The following is a 24,709-nucleotide window of genomic DNA, read 5'->3' as shown; positions in this document are numbered from 1 at the left end:
GTTCTGGCTGATTGCTACTGCTGTCCAGCCAAGTTGGAAATCAAGTGCCTGTTAATCAGAGGATGTCGTCAACTGCAGCACAAGTAGAGCAGTTTCAAAGGAAATTAGCTAGCTGTGAAGTGAGCATTAGTAGGTATCAGTGCTCAGTGACATCCTGTCAAATGCTTCAGAATTGTCCAACACAAGTTAGTCACCTAAGTGTTCAAGAGTAGAGGTTGCAATGCATAATACAGACAACGGTCACCAGAGTGAATACAGTATCTTTAATTTTAGAAAATACAGGTGTAAAAACAATAGGGCTGTAGTTGAAGGTAAGAGGGATCACCTTAGGAATAGGATGAACAAATTTCCAGAAAGGCAGACAGGTGGATTTGGTTGTTAGAGGGATGGCTTATGTGCATCCCAGAATTGCTCCATTTAATATTGCAAAAGTCAACACATCACAATAATCAAGCCTGATGCCTGAGTCATGACAACTTTGTACTTCTTGCTTACTACTTGGGTTTAAATACGGTTTGTAATAAAAAGATCAAAATGCTGAGGTGAATTTTTTTATAGGCAGAAAACTGATTTTTAAAAGTTTTTTTTAGCTAATTGAAAGCTAAGATTTAGAACATTCATGGTCTGCTCATAGATATGACTAGATCAATATTTGATGTGTTTTACATGTTAAATCAGAAAGAAACTCTGCTGGAAAATAAACCATGTCAGGCTTCAAAGCCCAACACCATCCAGATAAGTAAACTTGTCCCTCGTGCTGGAATGCTTGATTTAGCAAGACTTCATACATACATACATACATACATACATACATGTGCATTAGTGTTTTTAAATTAGTCACATTCTGGATGAATACCTCAAAGAATTGTATGAAAGGTACGCCTCATTCCTTTTTTACTTGTTTGCCCTAACATATTAAGGGGGGATACAGTGGAAGGTCTTTTAGATAAAATTCTGCCGGTGACTCATGGTTTTGCCTAGTCTGTCCTGTAAATAAAGCCTCTTTGAGTTCATTCTTCAGTTGTTCTTCTCCTGTCATCAGCAACAGTGTTCTACTTACGGTCTAGACTGAGGAAAACGTCTTCAGTCACCATTTACATGGTCCTTTCCACATTTAGACATGACGATTGTCATAACTCTCTGCAGAGCTTGGCTAGTTCCAAACAAGTCTTTTTTGGGGAGGTAATACTGAAAGACCAATGTCACTTAATCCTTCATGCTGAGATCTCAAATTGCAATCTATTTTTGAAACTGAAGGAGCACAAGACTTATGTGAGGTGTAGAATGAAGTATAGTATTGGACACTGTAATTGATCTTTGCATTACTTTATATAAGGCTTCGTTGGCAGCACCTCCCAAACTTGCAACCTTCACCACCTAGAAGAACAATGGCATCAGGTGCATGGGAACACCATCACCTCCAATTTCCCCTTCAGGTCACACACCACCCTGATTGGACACACATCGTTCTTTCATTGTCACTGGGTCAAAATCTTGCAATTCCCTACCTCACAGCATTGTGGGAGTACCTCCACCACATGGTCTGCAGTGGTTGAAGAAGGCGGCCAATCACTATCTTCTCAGCAACTAGGGATGGGCAATAAATGCCAGTGACACCCACACTCCGATGAATGATTTAAGAAAAAAGTTAAGTTTTTTTTCTGTCTGTTAGGTGTGCATACAATTGAGCTGTGTGGGGCACATATAAATCGACATTCCTGTTGACTTTCACTAAGATTGGAATAAACTGTAAATTTGTTTAAAAAAATGAAAGGAATATTGGCCAAAGGCATTAGACTGGTCGTTTCTCCCCCACCCCCCCCACCCCGACTTCCTACTCTTTTTTTATATATTTGAGTCGTGATTAGAGATTTACCATTCTTGTCTAACGTTTATTCGATGTGAGACTAGCTTGCCTTTGAACTATCTTGCATAACTGTCAGGATGATTTGACTTGACTCCAATTGCATATGGTGATACTTTAGTGTCTAATCAGTTGTTGTGATGTGGAGATGCCGGTGATGGACTGGGGTTGACAATTGTAAACAATTTTACAACACCAAGTTATAGTCCAACAATTTTATTTTAAAATCCACAAGCTTTCGGAGGCTTCCTCCTTCCTCAGGTTAGTACAGAACAAGGATTATATTACCCGTTCCATTCTGGGTAGAAAGTGTGTCCGCTCCTCGCTCCTCTTGCTTCTTGCACTAACGAAGCCTGAGACCCCTCCAGTTATCCCCCAAAAGAACAGAACTGCAGCAAAATACATCCAATTGGGTATTTTCCCCAATCACGTGGACAATATGCAGTTTTCCAGAAGAGGCAGTGCCTTGTAGCCACCCTTATCTCTCCTTATCCTTAGCACAATATTTCTCAGTCCCTGCAGTTGATGAGTCACCCTATAGGCCTTGAAGAAAACGGGAGTTCTAGCTAGCTTCATCATTCCATTGTGTCTGAAGGAATGGAGATACTTCCTTGGTGCCTCCCTTAGTTTGCAATGACAGGATGCTCATGGAGATAGGCATCCTGTAGCTGTAGTAAGTTAATTCAAAAGCAGTCTATTTGGTGACGCAGCAATTTCAGCTGAAGGTTTGACTATTTAACCCTTTTGAGCCTGGTTCCCCTAAATATCTTCCAAACCTATATTTTCTTAATAACCCAGTTCAAATTATATTAATAGGTACACAAGTCCAAACCAACCACAGCTGGATTGCAGATCGCAGATCACAGTGCAATACTCCTACTTGCCAATCATTATAGACAGAGATGCAAAAGCTAACACTTTATTTAAACAATATTAATACAACTAATACCACCATAAAGTTAAGCATTGAAAATTACAGTAAGTACTTGATTCTTAAGTTGGGTTTTTGCTTACTGATAGTATTACAGGAATGTATGTTCAAGAATGTAGTACACCTTAGCAAGGTTAAGTTTACAGCTTGTATGCAAGTTGCTACTGACAGGTTTCAGCATTCTGCTGTTCTGAAATAGGAATATATAACCTCCTCTTCCTTTTAGTAGGCTGACTTCTGTTGTATTGTCTTCCTCTGGAATGCCCAGCCTTCAGCTGGGGATGCCCTTTGTGAGTCGCATCTGTGTTCGTTCTCACCGGTCATAATTATTGTCACCTTTCTCCAGTTGTGTCTTCTTCCAGTATAACTACCCTCGTATGTACGTTATCTCTGTAGTGAATCCGTTACTTTACTCTCTGGGTTCAGCAGCTTAAGCTTTTTATTAATAGATGTGATGCACTTTTACAAGTTTTACTTCCCTTTGATTAAACTCTAAGCATTTCTTAAGCTTCCAGTTTTTATTCTTAACAATTTAAGACAAGCCCACATATGGGACTTAGACCCAAGTGACCAAATCAAGAGGATTAACTGTCACACAGATACTTTCCAAACTGTCAATCAACTGGACAGGCATGTGTCTAACTATGATTGCTAGATGTTAATTAGTTTGACAAAGGACAGGCGCTACATTTCCCTTTGCTAGTGTTCAGTTCATGACTGCTTTTCTTGATATATTTTAAATGACTTGGATGTACAGGGCACAATTTCAAAATTTGCAGATGGCACAAAACTTTGAAAGGTAGTAAACAGTGAGGTGGATAGTGATAGACTTCAAGAGGACATTGATAGGCTGGTGGCATGGGCAAACACGTGGCAGATGAAATTTATCGCAGAAAAATGCAAAGTGATACATTTTGGTAGGAAGAACGAGGAGAGGCATTATAAACTAGAGGGCACAACTGTAAAAGGGGTACAGGAACAGAAATCTGGGGGTATAAGTGCACAAATCGTTGAAGGTGGCAGGGCAGTTTGAGAAAGCAGTTAAAAAAGCATGTGATCCTGGTATTTATAAATAAAGTACAAAAGTATGGAAGTCATGAATATCCTTTATAAAACACTGGTTCAGCCACAACTGGAGTATTGTGTCCAGTTCAGGAAGGATGTGAAGGCCTTAGGGTGCAGAAGAGATTTACTAGCATGATTCCAGGGCTGAGGGACTTGAGTTACATAGACTGGAGAAGCTGGGGTTGTTCTCCTTGGAACAGAGACGGTTGCGGGGCGATTTGATAGAGGTATTCAAAATCATGAAGGAGCTAGATAGAAACTGATCCCATTGGCAGAAGGGTCAAGAACCAGAGGACATAGATTTAAGGTGATTGGCAAAAGAACCAAAGGTGACATGAGGAAAAACTTTTTTTTACAAAGCATGTGGTTAGGCTCTAGAATGCACTGCCCGAGGGGGTGGTGGAGGCAGATTCAATCATGGCCTTCAAAGGGGACCTGGATAAGTACTTGAAAGGAATAAAATTGCAGGGCTACGGGGAAAGGGCGGAGGAGTGGGACTAGCTGGATTGCTCTTGCATAGAGCCGGCGAGGACTCGATGGGCTGAATGGCTGCCTCCCATGCTGTAACCTTTCTATGATTCTATGAATTGATTTTTTTTTTCACCACTGGACCCCCCCAGGTCATATTCTATTCACTTTACTAACATTCTTTGCCTGAGGTGGTTGAGTTTAGTAGTGCACAATGTTCAGCTTCAAAAGTGTGAATCAGAGCAGTGATAACTGGAGACAAGGTTTTGGACCTTGAATATGGCATGAAAATGTCACCCTTTCATTTTTAGGTCATGTGTTATGGCTGTTCATCATTCAAAACTAACATATCGATACACCATTTACTTGAACAGAATTTAGTGGATGGATCTCCTGTTTCTTAAATTTTTTGGGGGGGGATGCGGTGGAGAAACGATTTGAGTAGATGATTGCAATAACTAAAGGTTCTGCACCCATATTCCCATTACTAACACTCCATTGTTAGTAGCAACTGAGATCGGGGGGCGGTGGGAGGAGGGAAAGGAGTGTCCACATTGGTTTTGGTTGCTGCATCCTCATACCTAGAGGTGTTGATTCCCACTGTTACTGTTGGTCCTTCCAAAGAGATCAGCATTAGTTAAGGTAAATGGATATTACAAAACCTAATCAGATTGAAGCAAATCTCTTCGATGCCTATATCAGAGAGATATAAGATAACAAACATTTTGATTTATAATCATCTGACACAGGGCAGATTTCTTTTATAAAATAAAATCATTGTCTTGTGTTTTATAATTAATTACAATATAAACACACTTTTTGTTTAGTGATTAACATTGTAGCATATCTTCATTTTTAGGAACTCTGATACAATATCTTGAAGCCAGAACTAAACGCTCTCTTATTCCCCACAGAGATGCTGCTTTGGAAAATGAACTGGAACTTAAACTAGTTGTTCAGAAACAAAATGAGCAGCTCAAAAGCACACTAGTTGATATATGCAAAAGTAAGTGTATAATATGTTAATTCATCGATACTCTACCAGTCCTGTTGTTACACTGGGGGACTGTCATTTAATGAGTGTGGCATTGTTTAGCTCTGTGTTTACTGTTGCCTCATAAAACCTTAATTCTTTTTCACCAGTAGTTGATAGTCATCATAACTTTCCTCCATTCATTTCTTTTTTAGTTAGTTCTCTTTGGTAGGCCTGGTAGTCTTCTGTGACATTTTTACAAGACTGTAAAGTTTGTCATAACTTATTTGGCAACTGGATCCTAACATATAGAAGCACTAGTGGGGAGAGAATTTCTGACTAGTACTAAAACCCTTGGAAATATTGACGACAGTGGGAAATGGCAGTGCTATGTTTATCAAAGAAGTCATCTTTGTAAGTGGGCACCACAATGTGTATATTTTGTTGGTGCTCTAATACCTTCACTTTGAAATAAAAATGAATAATTCTGGAAATGCTGCTCACATCTGAAAGAGAAAGGACAGGTTGGCTAGAGACCTGTCATTAGTACTGATAAAGGGTCTCTTTTGAAACATTAAGCTTTCATTCCTCTTTCAGATGTTGATGAATTTCGAGCATTTTTCAGTTTTTATTTCAGGTTTCCAGCATTTGTAGTTTTTCTTGTTAACTCTCATTTAGATTACAGGCCCACTGATCTCAATACCAAAAGTTCCCTTTCTTTAGACTTCAGGTATTAAATATATCTGATGCCTCTTTTGCTTGTCTAACGCATCCTCAACTACTAGAGGTGCTTATGTGCTGGTGATTCAGTAAGTTGTAAAGGTACAGCTGCCTCGATGTGACTTCTGGACTGAAGAGTTCCACCACAGCTGCTTCTGGTCAGGTGAGAACTTTGAATTCCGCGGGTCCTACCACCTTCTTTGCCTGGTGATTAAAGTCAAGTTTCAATTTTGTTGTTTTCTTGAAAGTCATGGAGATGTTTCCTGACTTTCTGCTAAGTTCTGTGGACACTGCATTGATGCTGTTGATCTTCGGCTTATTTCCTGGCCTGTGGATTAGGGCTGCTTGCCTGAGCAAATATTTCCGCTCTTCTGGCCATTACCTCCTGCTCAGTGAAATGGGCCTGCCAATTATTAGTAATGGCGGTGACAACTAGCAGAGTGGAGGCCAGAACCAGCAGCATCTCTGAAGGGGCCAAGGACCAGAGAACAGACCATGAAGAGAGGAGAGGGAAAGCACTGAAAGGCTGATGGGCTTTAGAGAGGAGTGTGCGGCTAGGCTGAGAAGCAGCTAGAGAAAAGGCAGAGAGGAAGCTGTGGGTCCAGTAACAACAGGCTAAAGCCATCCACCAATGTTAATTTATATTTTTTTATATTATAATTTTTAATTTGGAGGAAGATGTAGTTACCCTTAACTTTTCCTCAGTAGAAATGAAAATCAAGATGGAAGGGAAAGATCAGAAATTTGACTCTCAGCAAACCAGTGCTCACATCATATAATTACAGCGTGATAAGTTTACATAGTTGCATCCTGTTATAAATCTGAACATAGAAATGATATTCGCTCTCTCTTGATCTCTCGCCTCTTTACCCTGATTTCTTCTCTTCGCACCTGATTTCCTACTTGTATGTTTAACGAACCTCTTATTTTGTCAGACAACACATAGACTATAACACCCTTTGATTATTCCATGACTTTTGCATGCAATTGGCAAATTTCAGAACGGAAAGTGGGATTTAGCTGGATAGCTCTTTTTCGGCCAGCGCGGACATGATGGGCCAGATGGCCTTCTGTGCTGTAACTTTCTATGATTCATCATCTCTTGGATATGCATATACGTGAACTCAAATAGTAGTGGGCAAATAGACCTGACTTCTGACCATGATTTCATCCGCTGGAGGCCAGTGAATTAAAATGCACTAACTGTGAAGTACGTCTTGTTGCCAGTGTGAGCAATATGATCAGAAGTAATTAATTCATTGTGCCCCTCTTCCAGTTAATATTTTTAGCAAAGCCTCAGGATTTTCTTAGTGAAGTTTTTTGCTCTGCTCCTTTGCTGGAATTTAATATTTATTACAATTACAAATAGGGCAGTAGCGAGATGAAAATCAAGGTGGGGGTAATCATTAACTTACTGCCAGAAGTCTGCCCATTCTAATTTTCGGGTGGACCTTGATTTTGCCGGGTAGTGCTCCCATGGGAAACGGGCAGAAACCTAATTAAAATATGCAAACAGGGATCAACTGACACTGCCAGGACCCCCAACGCTATTTTTGTGTCGGTCAGCTGCCGCCACTATTTTTTCAACACTGTCCCCACAAACTTTAGGCAGTACAAGTCCGGAGGTGGGAATTAAAGGGATACTCACCTGCTCTCAGTTAAACGGTTGGGAAGACATTTTGCTGGTAGTTTATCGTGATTTTTAGTTACTTAGACAATTTTAAAGGGTTTGTTGCGGCTGTACAACCATCTGAAATCTTAAGTGATTCCCTGACCCACGTATGCCTATATGGCCTATTGCCAGTGGGGCAAGGAACTCTTCCTCGCCGGTAAACTTGTCCAGCTTTTTCTCCAGGCAGGATGAATGTTCCACAGGTACCATGAGCTGCCCCAATACAGAAGCAAATGAAATCTGTGCTGTCTCATTATCCCCTATGTGACCAGAGCCTCTTGACAGGTAGTGACCCATCCAATTGCAAAGAACTATGTATCTGTGCATGACGTTCAATATATGTATCTGCAAGTACCATGTAACCTACAAAACATGTGGTCTTTTTTCAGAACTGTACCACAATCTGAGATAGCATGTAAACTTTTGTACAATTTTTGATAACATTATTTTGGGGGGAAAAAAACAAAATCCCTAACCTGTCTCCAGGCTCCATTTGCTAAAATCTCAAATCTTTTGCACATCTCTGACCTCATTAGTTGATAGCCTTATCAGTTAAATATGTTGGAGCAATGAGCAATGTTGGGCAGAAAGCTGGCATAGATGCACCAGTTGGGTCAAGCACTACAATGGACATACATGAATTAAAAAAATGACTTGCTAACAATCATCTTATGGTAGTAGTCATGGTGAGTCAGAGGATACATTGTTTTATGCTATGTAATGTAGAATATATTAGGACTACAGATTCCTTATGATTTAATAAGGATGTGATAGCATTAGAAGAGGCGGTTGTAGTTTTGGGAGCATTGGGAAGGAGAAAATTTGGGTAGGAGTGGGAGAGGGGTGTCAGGGCATGGAAACACTAGTGCTGTGTGGCAGTGGTGAGAGGGTAGATGTAGGGTATGGCAACTCTACCAGGGTGGTGGCTGGTTGTGGGAGCATTGGGAAGTGGATTTGTTGAGTGTGGGAGGAAGCTTGTGGAATGTGGGAACACTGGGGAGGGAGGATGTGGGAACTGGGAGGCATAGTTGTGGTTTTTGGGAGCATTGCGAAGAGTGTACCTGGAGTTGCAGAGGGGTGCCATAATATGTTAATACTGGAGAGAATCCTTAGGTGTGGGTGGGATCTCTGAGTGTGGCAGAATGGGGAGGGGAGTGCTGGTTGTGGTACTAGTGGGAGGGTAGACTTGGTATTAGTAGCACCAAGATGATGGAAATAGGATGGTGAGAGCTTTGTGGAAGGTGATTTGCTGTATGTGGGAGTGCGAGGAGGGTGTTTGGGGGGGTACGGCTGTACCAGAAAGGGGCTTGCAGGGTGCTGCCAACAAAGGTGGGATAGTGTTCATCATGAGGTAGATCAGCAGGAGAGGGGAAGGCATTGATGCATGATGTGGGGGGAATTGACATTGAGAGGAGCAGAGAAGGGGAAAGTTATGGGTGCTTAGGATGGGGTGGGCGGTGGGGTGAAGGTCAGGTTGTGGGTCTTGTCACAGCGGGTCGAGGGGGCTTTATTTACGGATGGGGATTTCTTAAAAGGGTTTCCAAGCAGTGACTGGGGAAACAAATTTATTTAAAGTAAGTGCTGCTGAATGTATCTACTTTAAATATGAATTACCCTACCGCTGGGAAGTTTATTCCAACAAATCTACCCCCGTACACCACAATGTCAGCTTTGTTGCCTCCGAGTCGCAATCCTGATCATTGCCGGCAACCACCTCCAAGTTCATCAGCACTTTTAAAATTTAGTATGAAAATCCGCATGGCCTGGGGAGAAGGGCTTAGGTCAGATTGGCTTCAGGGTACTGGTGGGGGTCTGGTTGCATTAGGGGAAAGGGAGGATGTGACAGGAGGAGGGGCTTGCGGTTGTGCTGGAGGTGGGAAATGGCAATAATGGAGGGGAGGAGGTGGGAAACATTAGGCATGTCAGATTTTAGTACCTCCCCAAGGTGGACAGTGCTATGGAGAACAACGCCACCCGTCTTGGATGCATTAGAGACCTCGGACAGGCAAGAAAACTAGAAGGATTAGAGGACTCAATGATGTAAATAAAATGAGTAATTAAGTTGAATCGTGACAGACAGGCATTGTAGAGATAGGTGTGACAGATTAGTGTTACTTCGCAGGAAATGTACTTTTATGCAAGACGCAGTATATTCCAGATGGATATGAAGGAGTATATGCTTGGTGTCCTCTTTCCTGTCTTTTTTGCATTTTTGAACAATATTGGGGAATTTTGGTCTATGGAGCTCTGGGACTTTGTACAAAGATGGTGGACCTTTTATTGCTTTCCAGTCAATTATTGCTCACCCCTTAATTTTTGAATTCTGACAACATGCCAAAGTTTAAAAATTGCTCACTCTGAAATATATCCTGAATTGGATTGTGGGATCTGCCTTGTGGTGGTTTAGAAAGGATATAAATTTCAACAATGTGATAAAACACGATAAAATTGCAAGCATTTTTTTCCTTCTTTTATGTGCCTATATCCCTTCTTAAATAAAAGAAAGTACTTGCATTTAAATAGCACCTTTCACGACCTCAGGATGTCCAAAGTGGTTTACAGCCAACAAAGTACTTTTTGAAGTGTCGTTGCTGTTGTAATTAGGGAAACGCTGCAGGCAATTTGCGCACCACAAACAGCAATGAGTTAATGACCAAATCATGTTTTTTTTTGGTGTTGGTTGAGGAACAAATATTGGCCAGGCCACCAGGGAGAACTCTCCTACTCTTATTTGAATAGTGCCATGGGATATTTTACGTACACGTGAGGGCGCAGATGGGGCCTCCAGTTTTACATCTCATCTGAAAGACTGCATTTCCAGCAGTGCGGCACTCACTCAGAACTGCACTGCAGTGTCGGCCTCAATTATGTGCTCAAGTCTCTGGAGTGGGACTTGAACTCACAATCTTCTGACTTAGATGAGACTGCTACCACTGAGCCAAGGCTGACGCTCAAATTTAGGACTGCATGCTTGTAGGGAACAATTTTTTTACTTTTTTGATTGGCTTTCTGTTTCTATTCATGGATTGATAAAATGCTTCCAGGCATATCCAGATTTCATCTTTTGAACATTGGTGTTTGGATACAACAGAGAGGGTGACACTGTACTTGGAACTGCTGGTCCAGAATGATGATGGGAGCAAGAGGTTCTTCCATCTTCCTAATGTGTTTCTTTGTGGGTTTGTCTGCTTCTGGTACCCATGATTGAATGGAGATGCATTTTATTGCAATATATAGGATCATTTGTATTGCCTTTTCATTTTTTTGATCATAGTCTGTATCTTAATTTACTGTATTACTATATGGCATTTTTAGAAGTCTATCGTTATTGGAATTTTTCTCACTTACTACACATGATGGAGGAGGATTAAAACTCTTGTTGGACTGCTCTTCTGAATGATAGGGCATGGATTAATGATATTGATTTCTTTCTCCCCTCCACCTTTTGACCTTAATAGAGTATAACGAGGCAGAGAAAAATGTTTGGAAATCAAATTCTAGCCACTTACACCTAAGCATGAACATGAAAAGGCGATTTGATCGATTAAGCCAATTCTTCCAAAGAGTCCATCCAATGTGTTGGAGATATTACTTGCCACTTATCAGCCCAAACCTGGATATTGTCCAGGTCTTGCTACATGCGGGCATGGACTGCTTCATTATCTGAGCGGTTGCGAATGGAATTAAACACTGTTCAATCATCAGCGAACATCCCCATGAGTTTTACTAACTCATTTTAATCTTCTGAAGAAAAATTCTGCAAAGTTTCACCCTTCCCTCAGAATATAAACCAAGCAAAACTCCAGAATCTACTCAGCTTTGCATCATACATTATTCTTCCTTGAGCCATTGCCTCCCATTTTGCCACTTTGATCCCAGCAAGAACCTTGATGTTATGTAGGGCATTTATTATCTGTATCTATACTTGAGTTGATAACTCTCAATTTTATCCCTAACCAGATAGCTATGGAATTTTTTTACTTCAAAAGGTGTCAACATAATATATAATATAAAAACAGAAAATGCTGGAAATACTCAGCAAGTCAGGCAGCATCTGTGGAGAAAGAAATAGAGTTAACGTTTCAGGTCGATGACCTTTTGTCAGAACTGGAAGAAGTTGAATATTAAACAGTTTTTAAGCAAGTACAGAGCCAGGCAAAGGGGAGGAAAGAACAAAAAGAAAGGTCTTTCGATTTAGGCACTTTACAACCTTTTGGACTCTACATTGATTTCAATAACTTCAGATCATAACCACTGCTCCCATTTTTTCTGTCAGCAGCTGCTGGTAATAGTTCTGCTGTTGCATTTACAGCTCCTCTGCACCCATCTTTTTATTTCTTTACTTGTCCAATTACCACCCTCCCTGCCTTGCACCATCATCCCTTTTTTGTCACTTACTCACTCCTGCCCTCCACCCTATCAGAGACCTTCTCTTTTGTTCTTTCCTTCCCCACCCCCTTTGTCTGGCTCTGTACTTGCTTAAAAACTGTTTAATTTTCAACTTCTTCCAGTTCTGACAAAAGGCCTTCGACCTGAAACGTTAACTCTTTCTTTCTCCACAGACTTGCTGAGTATTTCCAGCATTTTCTGTATTTAATTCAGATTCAGCATCTGCAGTATTTTGCTTTTGATTTAGTATCAATATAATTGATTTTCTGGTTGTTTATTTCACATGCAGGGATGTTTGCTGATGATTGCAGAGTGTTCGGTTCCATTTGCAACCGCTCAGATAATGAAGCAGTCCATGCCCGCAAGCAGCAAGACCTGGACAATATCCAGGCTTGGGCTGATAAGTGGCAAGTAACATTCGTGCAAGGCAATGGCCATCTCCAACAAGAGAGTATAAGCACCTCCGCTTGACATTCAACGGCATTGCCATTGCCGAAACTCCCACCATCAACATCCTGGGGGTCACCATTGACCAGAAACTGAACTGGACCAGCCACATAATTATTGTGGCTACAAGAGCAGGTCAGAGGCTGGGTAATCTGCAGCAAGTGACTCACCTCCTGACTTGTGCCTTTCCACCATCTATAAGGCACAAGTCAGGAGTGTGATGGAATACTCTCCACTTGCCTGGATGAGTGCAGCTCCAACAACACTTGAAACTCGACACCATCCAGGACAAAGCAGCCCGCTTGATTGGCACCCTATCCACCACTCAACATTCACTCCCTTCACCACCAGCGCACCATGGCTGCAATGTGAACCATTCACAGAATGCGCTGCAGCAATTCGCCAAGGCTTCTTCAACAGCACCTCCCAAACCCGCGACCTCTACCACCTAGAAGGACAAGGGCTGCAGGCACATGGGAACAACACCTACATATTCCCCTCGAAGTCACACACCATCCCGACTTGGAAATATATTGCCGTTCCTTCATCGTCGCTGGGTCAAAATCCTGGAACTCCCTTCCTAACAGCACTGTGGGAGAACCTTCACCACACGTACTGCAGCGGTTCAAGAAGGTGGCTCACCACCACCTTCTCAAGGGCAATTGGGGATGGGCAATAAATGCTGACCTTGCCAGCGACGCCCACATCTCATGAACGGATTTTAAAAAAAAATCCAGTGTGCATTGGAGTGGGGGGGAGGAGGAAGGAATTGTAATCTTAAATCTTGCTTGAAGCTTATTGATATTATGTTTATGTTCGAGTTCTGTGCTCAAAGTGCAAATTCTGTGTAACAAGTTAAGTCAATATCACTCCCTGGATTGGCAAAGATGCCACTTGAAAATATTGATAAGTTTGGGAGCTGAGTGTGTGATTTGGGTAAACTTAGATGTGAAAATAACTTCCCAAAGTAGTGAACTTTTTTTTTGCATGTTTTACATTTGTATATTGTCAATGTTCTCTCCTTCTATCCCCTCTCTTTCTTGTCTTTGAGGTATGACTTCATGGCTGCTAGTTTCGTTTCACCTCACCACAGTGATCATTATTCACGTGCGAGCCTTGCTGGTGAGTGTTGGCAGGCTATTTCACTGGGGGAGCATCACAGCCACAACCGGCTCGGTCCTTGTCTAACATCTGCGCAGAGTTCCAGCAGGGGTTGCTGGATAGTAGTGGTATTTAGATTTCCCTTCTTAACCTTATACATAGAATAAATAAAATAAGACTCCAGAGAATTTTCTTTGATTATTTCAAAATGTCTATTTTCTTACTAGAATGGGGACCCTTGAGTTGAGCCTCCTAGGTTGCTCTGGTGATGTTTCAGACTAAGAGCAACCATGTGTATCCTAAAGAGGCTTCATACGAAGGCTGCTGCAGAACAGCTTCATGCCAAAAGCCACCTTATCAGCTGGGAAAGTACTCCTCTAAGACTTTCCTTCTCCATTATTTAAACATGACCTTAAAAGCTGGGATGTTTAATGGAATTGTGTCAGTGTGTATATATTTGGTATCTATCTTTTATTGTGAGTGACTATTTGGACTGGACCATTTGATTTGTGGAAGGTAGAGGATGAACTAGTGTTTTAATGTTGAAACATTAAGTAACTTTTGAGAAGTCTTCCAGCAACTCCAATTCCTAATATTAGCATATGGCCTTCTGTCCTCCCATCCTCTGGAAATGGAAATCTCTTTTTAAGAATTCTGTACTGCAATAGTCAAAATGTTACTTATTGCATGCTATTAATGGATTGAGTACAAGTTCTCCATAGAATTTTTGTTCTTTGTCTTGTAGTTGAGTGAGTGTATTGTGATGTGCAAATCCCATATTTTTGTAAATGACAGTGGAGTATGAAAACATTCAGTTGATTGCAAAATGATTCATGTGATCTTTTGAGTTCTTCAATCCTCAAGGTGGAGCTGTTTGCTCGGAAACAGATTGTAAGCATGTCATGTACTTTTACACAAGCCTGAGTTAATGTTTCAAAGACTGCATTGGTTTATTCAAATGTCTTACATTTCACTGCAAAAGTTTTTTAATTTCCAGAATTGTGAATAAATTATTGCAATTTTTTTTACTCTTCATTGGTATAAATTGGGGAAAAAACTTTCTGGTCAGCATTGAATGTCTAGGCCTATAAAGTGTGCTTTCTAGGTCTTTTATATACCTGCTGCTATTTCTACTCTGCATTTATGTAACTTCCCTGGTTGTGAATATGTTGGGGAGAGAGAAAGTGATATGTCAAATGAAAAAAATAAAAATAGTATACAAAAGTGAAAAGCAGATCATGATTGCTTATATTCAGCTAGATAGCAAATTCAACTGTTTAGGTGCTATAGGAACATTTTGTACCCTGATGATTTCATTAATACACTTACTTAAAGTGAGCCAGGTAAATTTGTTGATTTTACATCGTAACTGCAGCACAGAAACAGGCCATTTGGCCCAACTGGCTTATGCTGGCGTTTATGCTCCACACGAGCCTCCTCCCTCCCTACTTCATCTAACCCTTGTAAGGGAGAAAGCCTCCGAAAGCTTGTGATTTTCAAATAAAACAGTTGGACTATAACCTGGTGTTGTAAGATTCCTTACATTTGTCAACCCCAGTCCATCACCGGCATCGCCACATCATCTAACCCTATCAGCATACCCTTCTATTCCTTTCTCCCTCGTGTGCTTATCTAGCTTCCCCTTAAATGCATCTATGCTGTTTGCCTTAACTACTTCTTGTGGTAGCGTATTCCATATTCTTGCCACTCTTTTTGGGTAAAGAAGTTTCTCCTGAATTCCCGATTGGATTTATTAGCGACTGTTTTATATTTATGACCTCTAGTTTTGGACTCCCTTACAAGTGGAAACATTTTCTCCATGTCTACCCTATCAAACCCTTTCATTATCTTAAATACCTCTATCAGGTCACCCCTCAGCCTTCTCTTTTCTAAAGAAGAGCCCCAGCCTGTTCAGCCTTTCCTGATAAGGCTATCCTCTCAGTTCTGGAATCATCCTTGTGAATCTTTTTTGCACCTTCTGCAATGCCTCCTAAATCCTTTATTATATGGAGACCAGAACTGCATTGTAACAAGTTGATTGTGAGTGGTCACCTTTTAGAAGCATTGATCCTTTCAAATCTACTTGTAGCCTTCTTCTGAGATCAAGAATATTGTAGTGGGAGGTTTTATATTCAACAAAGTAATACTGTGTCCATATGTATTGCAAAAGATAGAGCATTATCTCAGCTGGCAGATGTGCTGTTTGTAAGATTTTTGTTGTATGGAAAATGAATAAAATTAAAGATAATTTTGTACACCGTTCATGAACATTTACAAGTTTTGCACATTGTACTGTTTTGTATGTTGTGCTGACAATTACATGCATTTAGATAGTTTTTAACTATTTTCAAGTGATGAATGGAATTTTATGTGCAAAGATTAATTGATGCTACGCCCTGATGACTGAGGTTATCCATTGAGCAGCTGAGGCGCACAGACCAGATTTGATTTCTGCTCTGCTGTTAATTAATTTCAAAACAGGTGCTATAATTGGCCTCCATCCCTCAGTTAGGAGGGCAAAATTGGTCTTAGTTCCCTTTGCTGATTGTTATCCAGTGACCTGTACTGGAATTGCACTCGTGTGGATGTTTGGTGAAGACAAGAGCAGGTTCAGATGTGATGGCCTCCCTGATTTAAATGGCCCATAAACATTTGCACATGAATAATGACCATTTGGGCAGGGTGTTCGAGGGAGATTGGTACTTGTAGAATTATATTCCAGTAAAAGGGAAGGGAGAATATTTGGAAAGTGAAGAAAATGAGTTGAACAAGTTAATTGTAATAGAATATTTATTTTGATGCATTTCTGTATGACCTATTTGCCTAATGCAATAAAATGACGCATGTACAGAAACTTTCGGGGACAGAACATTGACGTGGTGGCGGCTTGCATCTTGGGCAATTATAAACCAAAGTCCTGTAACTCAATTGGAAATGGTAGTTATGACAACATCCATCTTGCACAGCTCTAGGAAAGGCTGCATGTGAGAATGACACCAGACACTGCAATGAGAAAGAAAAAATGCCATCTTTTGTCATTTTTATTAGTTAAATTTTTTATGTTGGGGTGACATTAATGGACAATGGCCTTACTTCCTTGCACCTAGAAAAACATCCCAAGGTGCTCCAGAGGAATAATCAGCCAAAGATGGAGGTCGAGCCAAAGAAGGAGATATTAGGCAGGGTGACCAAAAAGCTTGGTCAAAGAGGTGGCTTATGAGGAGGCCCTTTAAAGGAGAGAGGAAGGTGGAGAGATGGAGGGAATTTCAGCGCCTGAGGTCTAGACTGCTGAAAGCACAGCCATCAGTGATGTGGCAAAAGGAGGGGCGTGGGATACACCATATGCCAGAGACAGAGGAACAGAGAGTCCGGGGCCGAGGGTTGAAGGGATGAATGAGGTTAGAGATAGGTAGGGCTGAGGCCATGGATGGATTTAAACATGAAGATGAGAATTTTAAATTGGAGACATTGGTTCCCCCAGCCCCCCAATGAAGATCAGCAAAGGCAAGGTTATGGATGACCATGATTAAAATACTGATAGAGTTTTGGAAGAGTTGAAGTTTAGAGAGCAGAGGTTTGGAGGCCAGCCGGAAAGCATCAGAATAATGAAGTCTGGAGGTGAAAAACGCGGGCATGAGAATTTCAGTGGCAGATGGGCTGAGGCAGGGATGGAGGTAGGCAATCTTCTGGATGTGGAAGTTAGGCAGTCTTCTTGATTGAGTACGTGGGGTCAGAACCTAGCTCGGAGTCAGGTAGAATGTTGAGATTGTGAACAGTCTGATTCACCGAGACAGTGGCCAGGGAGGAAGATGGAATTGCTCACAAGGGTATGATGTTTGTGACAGGAACAATAGTATGACGATTGCTTCAGTCTTCCCAATGTTTAACTCGAGGAAATTGCAATTCATCCACAACATGTCGGACAAGCAATCTGACTACAACGAGGCGGTGAGGGTCGAGTGAGGTGGTGGAGAGATAGAGCTGGACGTCATTGGTGTACACGTGGCAGCTGATCCCATATCTGCGGATGAAGTCCACAAGGACAGTATGTAAATGAGTAAGAGGAGGAGGCCGAGGATCGATGCTGAAGGACTCAAAGTAATGGTGCGAGGGCAGCAAGTAAAGCCATTGCTGGAGATGTTCTGGCTATGATTGGATAGGTAAGAAGGTAACCAAGTGAGGGCAATTCCACTGAGATGAACAACGGAGGAGGATGGTGTGGTTGACTATGCCAAAGGCTGCAGAGAGGTTGAGGAGAACGAGGAGGGATAATACATCACAGTCAAGGATGTAATTTGTGACTTTGGTTACAGCCGTTTTGATGCTACGATGATGATTATTTTGAAAGGGAGGGGAACAATACCTGAGGAGAGGAAACAATTTACAATGTCAGCTAGCATGGGAGCTATTTGTATTTTGTAATTCACCGGACGGGTGCACATGTATTCATGTAATTAAACTGAGATGCAGTCATGATACAGGCTAATCCTTGGTAGTGTCTTAAGAAGTGCAAATTGTTTCTAAGTCCCAGTTTTACTGCTTGGCACTAGATAGTTAAGAATGGCATTGCTGCTATGTTCTTTACCAAGTCAAGAATTTTTCTGTGTAACTATACATAATAGGAGTTCGACGAAAGGGATGTTGCCTTGGCAGACTTTTTCTTTCACAGTTGACATGTTTTCTTAGAGATATTGAGAGATTTATTCCTTAAATCATGAACTAAAATTGAGTGTGCGTTTCATCCAAAGGGCAGTAAATATCTTCAGAAATACAATATTTCTAATCTCTTGATGAGTGAGTAGAATTGAAGGGATAATGTAAATTCAGATCCTTAGAGCGTTTTTGTAGTTTATTATATTTCCATGGTAGTTCATCCTTTGTGCTCATTCTTCGAATAAATTTTTTTTTAACCCTTTTAATACTTTAATAAAAAAAGCATTGCCCTTTTTTATACATAGCACAGAATAATTCTCTTTGTGTATTAACTAAAATAGTCTAATTAGAGGGACATTGTTGGTGCTGGCCTGGATCCTGGCTATCTGTCATCACACAAAAACAAGCTGACATAAGAGATCAGTGTAGCCTGAAGCTTGCTTTGGCAAGTAGTTGACAATATCTGTCGCTCAACTTGTTGAAGCTTGTTGATTTACACCTGCACAACTTATAATATGCTAATAAGATCTGTAAGTCCATGTCATGCTTCATTCTTTGTATTTTTTTCAACACTGGTTTTGGGGCCAATTTCTTTAAATAAGAACGGAATGATCCAATTCATAAAGGACCAAGCTGCAAAGGCTTTAACATTTATCTTTTCATCCTTCACCTGGCTTTTGTCACACTAAGAATTATCCAGACCGCAGTGTTTTCCAGAATATCAGAGTGCATGCTTCCAAATTAAATTATTGGCAATAATTGAATATCAATAAATAAAGATGAGTTATTGTAAGTAACAGCAAACATTTCAAACCTCTGCTGTAGTCTGTTTTCTGTACATATTTGTCTTCATTTTTTGATTAGTAACAAAAATTGCATTGAAAATGATCTACACATTTTCACTATCTTTTTGGGAAATTTCTTACAATAAGAAATTAAATGTGTGAATCAAAGTGGCAGCTTGTTGAATATTTTACATAGGTTGTGTCAAAATGTCAAACTCAGCCTATTAAATTCTACATCCCTGTAACTGACATTGAAGATGGGAAAAATGTAGTAAACTCTACCCTGCATAATAGTTTGTACCAAATTAAGTTTGCATTTTTTCCTTTAGCCATCTTGATAATTATGTTTTAATGTATTTATTCGATCAGTTATTAACTGAGCTACAACTACAATTATCATTTTTTTTTAAATCAGCAATTAAACACAAGTATGGCTTGTGTCTGAGTTATTAACTGGTTAACCTGTGGCACATACACTAGTTTAGATCACTCGCCAATCACAATGCAAATTTAATTATAGTTTTCTGTAATTGTGTAAAAGAAAATGTTTCTTTTCAAAACAAAATGTATAATTATAGATGAGCATATGATTATTACTTTAGTTCTTCAAAGCTGAATTTTGAAATTTACTTTAAATATAGTAAAAGGGAAATGGCCTGTTTGCAGTGCAAATGTTGCTGATGGACTTTGAGCTACAAACTGCACTAGTGACATCTGTTCAATGTTTAGAAGTGGTACATATTCAATGTATACCTGCAGTTATTATAATTCTACTTTCATGGTGTAATTTTTATGTAGTATAATTACATTTTATGCACATATGCCTCTACTTGCATCCATAGAACAAGATGTTTATTGCCTCTTATGAATGGACATTAATACGCAGTTAAATGCCTTAAGACCTTAAAATGGAACTGACCTGTGTGTAAGTGTAAAAGGGACTGACCTGATAATTGCTTGTTTTGTTAACTCCCTTGTTTAGCTCAGGATATCAATAATTTCAGATTAATTGCCACATACTATAGTATGTGATGCCAGAGTATAATAGGGTTAGATGAAGTAGGGAGGGAACAGGCTCGTGTGGAGCATAAACATCGGCATGGAGCTGCTGGGCTGAATGGCCTGTTTCTGTGCTGTACGTTCTATGTAATATGATACATTGCTACCTCTTGGATATTTTTTAAATTGACACACCGAGGTGAAAAGCCAACGCTCATGGTACAGGATAGCTCCAAACCATGCTCCTGTTGAGTGTCGTGCCAGAGACTTTAACGATAGTGCATCAGCAAGTAAGGTCAAATCAGGGAAAAATGGATTAAAAACTTAAAATTAAAGCCGCTTCATCTCAATACACAAAGCATTCATAACAAGATAGACGAATTAATGGCCCAAATAGAGATAAATGGGTTTGATCTAATAGCCATCACAGAGACGTGGTTGCAAGGTGACCAAGGTTGGGAAATAAATAATCCAGGGTACTTGATGTTTTGAGAAGACAGACAAAATGGAAAAGGAGTGGGTGTAGCCCTGATAAAGGATGATCTAAGGACAGTAGTGAGAAAGATCTTGGCTTGGAAAATCATAGTGGTATGGGTGGAGATTAGAAATAACAAGGGGCAGAAAACACCGGTGGAAGTAGGCCATAGGCCCCCTAACAGTAGCTATACTGTTGGATGGAGCATTAATCAAGAAATAATAGGAGCTTGTAACATAGGTAATGCAATAATCGTGGGGGACTTCAATCTTCATATAGATTGGACAAATCAAATTGGCAAAGGTACTTTGGAGGACATGTTCATGGAATGCATCAGAGACAGTTTCTTAGAACAAAACGTTGTCAAACCAACCAGGGAACAGGCTATTTTAGATCTTGTCTTGTGTAATGAGACAGGGCTAATTAATAATCGCATAGTAAGGATCCTCTGGGATAGTATCATAATATGATAGAATTTCACATTGAGATCTAGAGTGATGTACTTAAGTCAGAAATTAGTCTTAAACTTAAAGCCAATTACGTAAGTATGAGGGGTGAGTCGATTAACTTAGATTGAGAAATTAGATTAAAAGGAATGATAGTAGATAAGCAATGGCAAACATGTAAAGAAATATTTCATAATTCTGAATGAACAGACATAGTATTAGATTAAAAGAGGCTTATTGTGTTGCCAAGAAGTGTAGTAAGCCTGAGGATTGGGAGAGTTTTAGAATCCAGCAAAAGACGGCCAAAAAATTAATAAGGGAGAAAATAGAATATGAGTAAACTAAGAAGAAATAGAACAACAGATTGTAAGAGTTTCTAAAAAGGAAAAGAATAGCTAAAGTAAATCTGGGTCCCTTTTAGAGGCTAAGATAGGAGAAATTATAATAGGGAATGAGGAAACGGCAGATGCATTAAACAAATATTTTATATTAGTAAAGAAAAAGTATTGGAGAAATTAATGGGACTAAAAGCCAACAAATCCCCAGAACCTGATGGCCTACATCCTAGGGTTCTAAAAGAGGTGGCTGCAGAGATAGTGGATGCATTGGTTGTGATCTTCCAAAATTCCCTAGATTCTAAAATGGTTCCAGTGAGTTGGAAGATAGCAAATGTAACACCGCTATTCAAGAAAGGAAGGAAAGAGAAAACGGGGCAGTTAGCCTGACATCAGTCGTCAGGAAAATGCTGGAATCCATTATTAAGGAAGTGGTAACAGGGCACTTACCATATGATTAGGCAGAGTCAACACTGTTTCACGAAAGGGAAATCGTGTTTGACAAATGTATTAGTTTTTTGAGGATGTAACTAACTGTAGATAAAGGGGAACCAGTGGATGTAGTATATTTGGATTTTCAAAAGGCACTGGATAAGGTGCCACATAAAAGGTTGTTGGTTAGGGCTCATCGGGTTGGGGATAACATTTTGGCATGGATAGAGGGTTGGTTGACGGACAGAAAACAGAGTAGGAATAAACGGGTCATTTTCAGGTTGGCAGGTTGTAACTAGTGGGGTGTCGCAAGCATCAGTGCTTGGGCCTCAGCTATTTACAATCTATATTAATGACTTAGATGAAGGGACCGAGTGTAATGTATCCAAGTTTGCTGACGATACAAAGCTAGGTAGGAAAGTAAGCTGTAAGGAGGACAGTCTGTAAAAGGATTTTGACAGGCTAAGTGGGTAAGAAGGTGGCAGATTGAGTATAATGTGGGGAAATTAGGTTTTTCAGTTTGGTAGGAAGAATAGAAAAACAGAATATTTTTTTAATGGTGAGACACTATTAGATGTTGGCGTTGAGATTTGGGTGTCCTTGTCTACGAAACACAAAGCTAACGTGCAGGTACAACAAGCAATTAGGAAGGCAAATAATATGTTTGCCTTTTATTGCAAGGGGGTCGGAGTACAAGAGTAAAGAAGTCTTGCTACAATTGTACAGGGCTTTGGTGAGACCATGCCTGGAGTACTGTGTACAGTTTTGGTCTCCTTATCTAAGAAAGGATATACTTGCTTTAGAGGTGATGCAACAAAGGTTCACTAGATTGATTCCTGGGATGAGAGGGTTGTCCTGTGAGGAGAGATTAAGTAGAATGGGCCTATAGTATCTGGAGATTAGAAGAATGAGTGGTGATCTCATTGAAATGTATAAAATTCTTTAGAGGGCTTGACAGGGTAGATGCAGAGAGGCTGTTTTCCCTGGCTGGAGGATCTAGAACTAGGGGTCATAGTATCAAGATAAGGTGTGGGCGATTTAGGACTGATGAGGAATTTCTTCACTCGGTTGTGAATCTTTGGAATTCTTTACCCCAGAAGTCTGTGGATGCTCAGTCTGACTCAGACTGAGATTGATAGATTTTTGGACTCTTCACGGGATATGGGGATCAGGCAGGAAAGTGGAGTTGAGGTCGAAGATTAACTGTGATCTTATTGAATGGCGGAGCAGACGGTATGCTGGGCGGTATGGCCTACTCCAGCTCCTATTTCATATGTTCTTGTGTAATGGTAAATAACTGATGTAAAGACAACATTAATGCGAAGGTAAATACAAATTGCATTTATATAGTAAAGCATCCTAAAGCACTTCACCGAAGCGTAATCAGACAAAAATTGATACCAAGCCAAAGAAGGAGACATTAGGACAGGTGACCAAATGCTTTGTCGAAGAGGTAAGATTTAAGCAGCGTCTTAAAGGAGGCAAGAGCAGTGGAGAGGCAGAGATTTGGGGAACAAATTCCAGAATTAGGGCCTAGACAGCTTAAGGCACAGCCTTCAATGGTGGGGTGAAGGAAGTGGGAGATGCACAAGAGGCCAAAATGGTGGTGAACACAAACAGCTCATTGTTTTTACTGGCTTGGATGCTTTTTTTCTCCCCCCGCCCCCCCCCCCCCCCCACCTAAGAATGGATAAATGCTTGTTGAATAAAGATAAGACAACTTTTTTCTTAAAACCTGAATATTATGAAACATAACATTGCAAAGAAAAAATCACCTTCGTAACACTCTGTATAAATACTTACGTAGCTCACAGTTCTAATTTCATATGCTTTAAGCTGTTGTACTACTTGTAAGCCATTGTATCTTCATAAATCATGGTGATGTACGGCATGCGTTCAAGTATTTTAGAAAAGGCTTTGAATACCTCCAAAAAATATGTTCCACTTATTTCTTTCTTGGTACAGTATAAGCTTTTTATGGAATGTGCGCAATGGTACAAGATATCAGTACAAAAATTCACACATGCTGAATTTGTGTTTGTTTTATTTTTCCACCCTTCTTTGTGGCAGATACAGCTCCTGGACTGGCAGGTGAACAAATATGCTTTGACATCAACAATCTACCTTGAAACTAGTTGCTAACTGTGTAAAAGTGATCCAGGTTTTGTCTCATTTATAAATGTCTTCACTTGGCACATCTCAATCTCTTAATCTTGTTTGAGAAATGAAAGGAAATACACACACAGAAAATGATAAAAATATCATTAATTCAGTAGTAACCTTAAAATTCAGGTATTAATCAGAAGAATCAATGAATCAATTGTAATAAATGTATTGGTTTATAAATTCAAATAGCACTTCAGGTAACTAACATTTGTAGTTTCTTTTACTGATTAATCACATTGGATTAGCTGCTTTGCTGCTTAATTGTTTACATTCATTTCATTGTGGGAAAATCAACAAAACTCGAAGGAAAAGTCTTGTCATTGTATGATTGGGATAAACAGACGAGCTCATGTCAGAAAGGTAGTGAATTTCTTATGTTCAAGACCGCTTTCTGCAACAATATGTCCTAGAACCATCAAGGGGACAGGCCAAATTAGATGTAATAATGAACAATGAGCCAGATTTAGTTAACAGTCTAATGGTGCATGAACATTTATCTAATGGCGATCATAATATGATTGAGCACAACGTTGTGTTTGAAAGGGAGAAATCCATATCACCTACTAAAATTCTAAATTCAGGTAAGGCTGACTTCATGGGATGATGTGGAGATGCCGGTGATGGACTGGGGTTGACAATTGTAAACAATTTTACAACACCAAGTTATAGTCCAGCAATTTTATTTTAAATTCACAAGCTTTCGGAGGCTTCCTCCTTCCTCAGGTGAACGAGTGGGATGAGACAGAGACTGTCCACAGTAAACTGGACAAACCTGTTAATGGGTGAAA

At 40.2% G+C, this 24,709-nt stretch overlaps 1 protein-coding gene across 11 annotated transcripts in view; it reads left to right on the top strand.

The window, feature by feature from the left end:
* Positions 1-24,709, top strand: part of mipol1 (mirror-image polydactyly 1) — a 288,620-nt gene that overhangs the window by 4,989 nt on the left and 258,922 nt on the right. For 7 of the 11 annotated variants that reach the window (XM_067991458.1, XM_067991456.1, XM_067991459.1 and 4 more), the window contains exon 2: positions 5,243-5,334. The exons of 3 other annotated variants lie outside the window; for them this stretch is intronic. The gene's annotated coding sequence lies outside the window, so the exon portion shown is untranslated. Of the gene's footprint in view, positions 1-5,242; positions 5,335-24,709 lie in introns of those variants that run through there. One more of the 11 variants, XM_067991467.1, reaches the window with a different exon arrangement.

Source organism: Heptranchias perlo, chromosome 10, assembly GCF_035084215.1.
Source record: "Heptranchias perlo isolate sHepPer1 chromosome 10, sHepPer1.hap1, whole genome shotgun sequence".
Taxonomy (NCBI): domain Eukaryota; kingdom Metazoa; phylum Chordata; class Chondrichthyes; order Hexanchiformes; family Hexanchidae; genus Heptranchias; species Heptranchias perlo.
The sequence above is the reverse complement of the archived record's forward strand: the minus strand, read 5'-3'. Positions and strand labels throughout refer to the sequence as shown.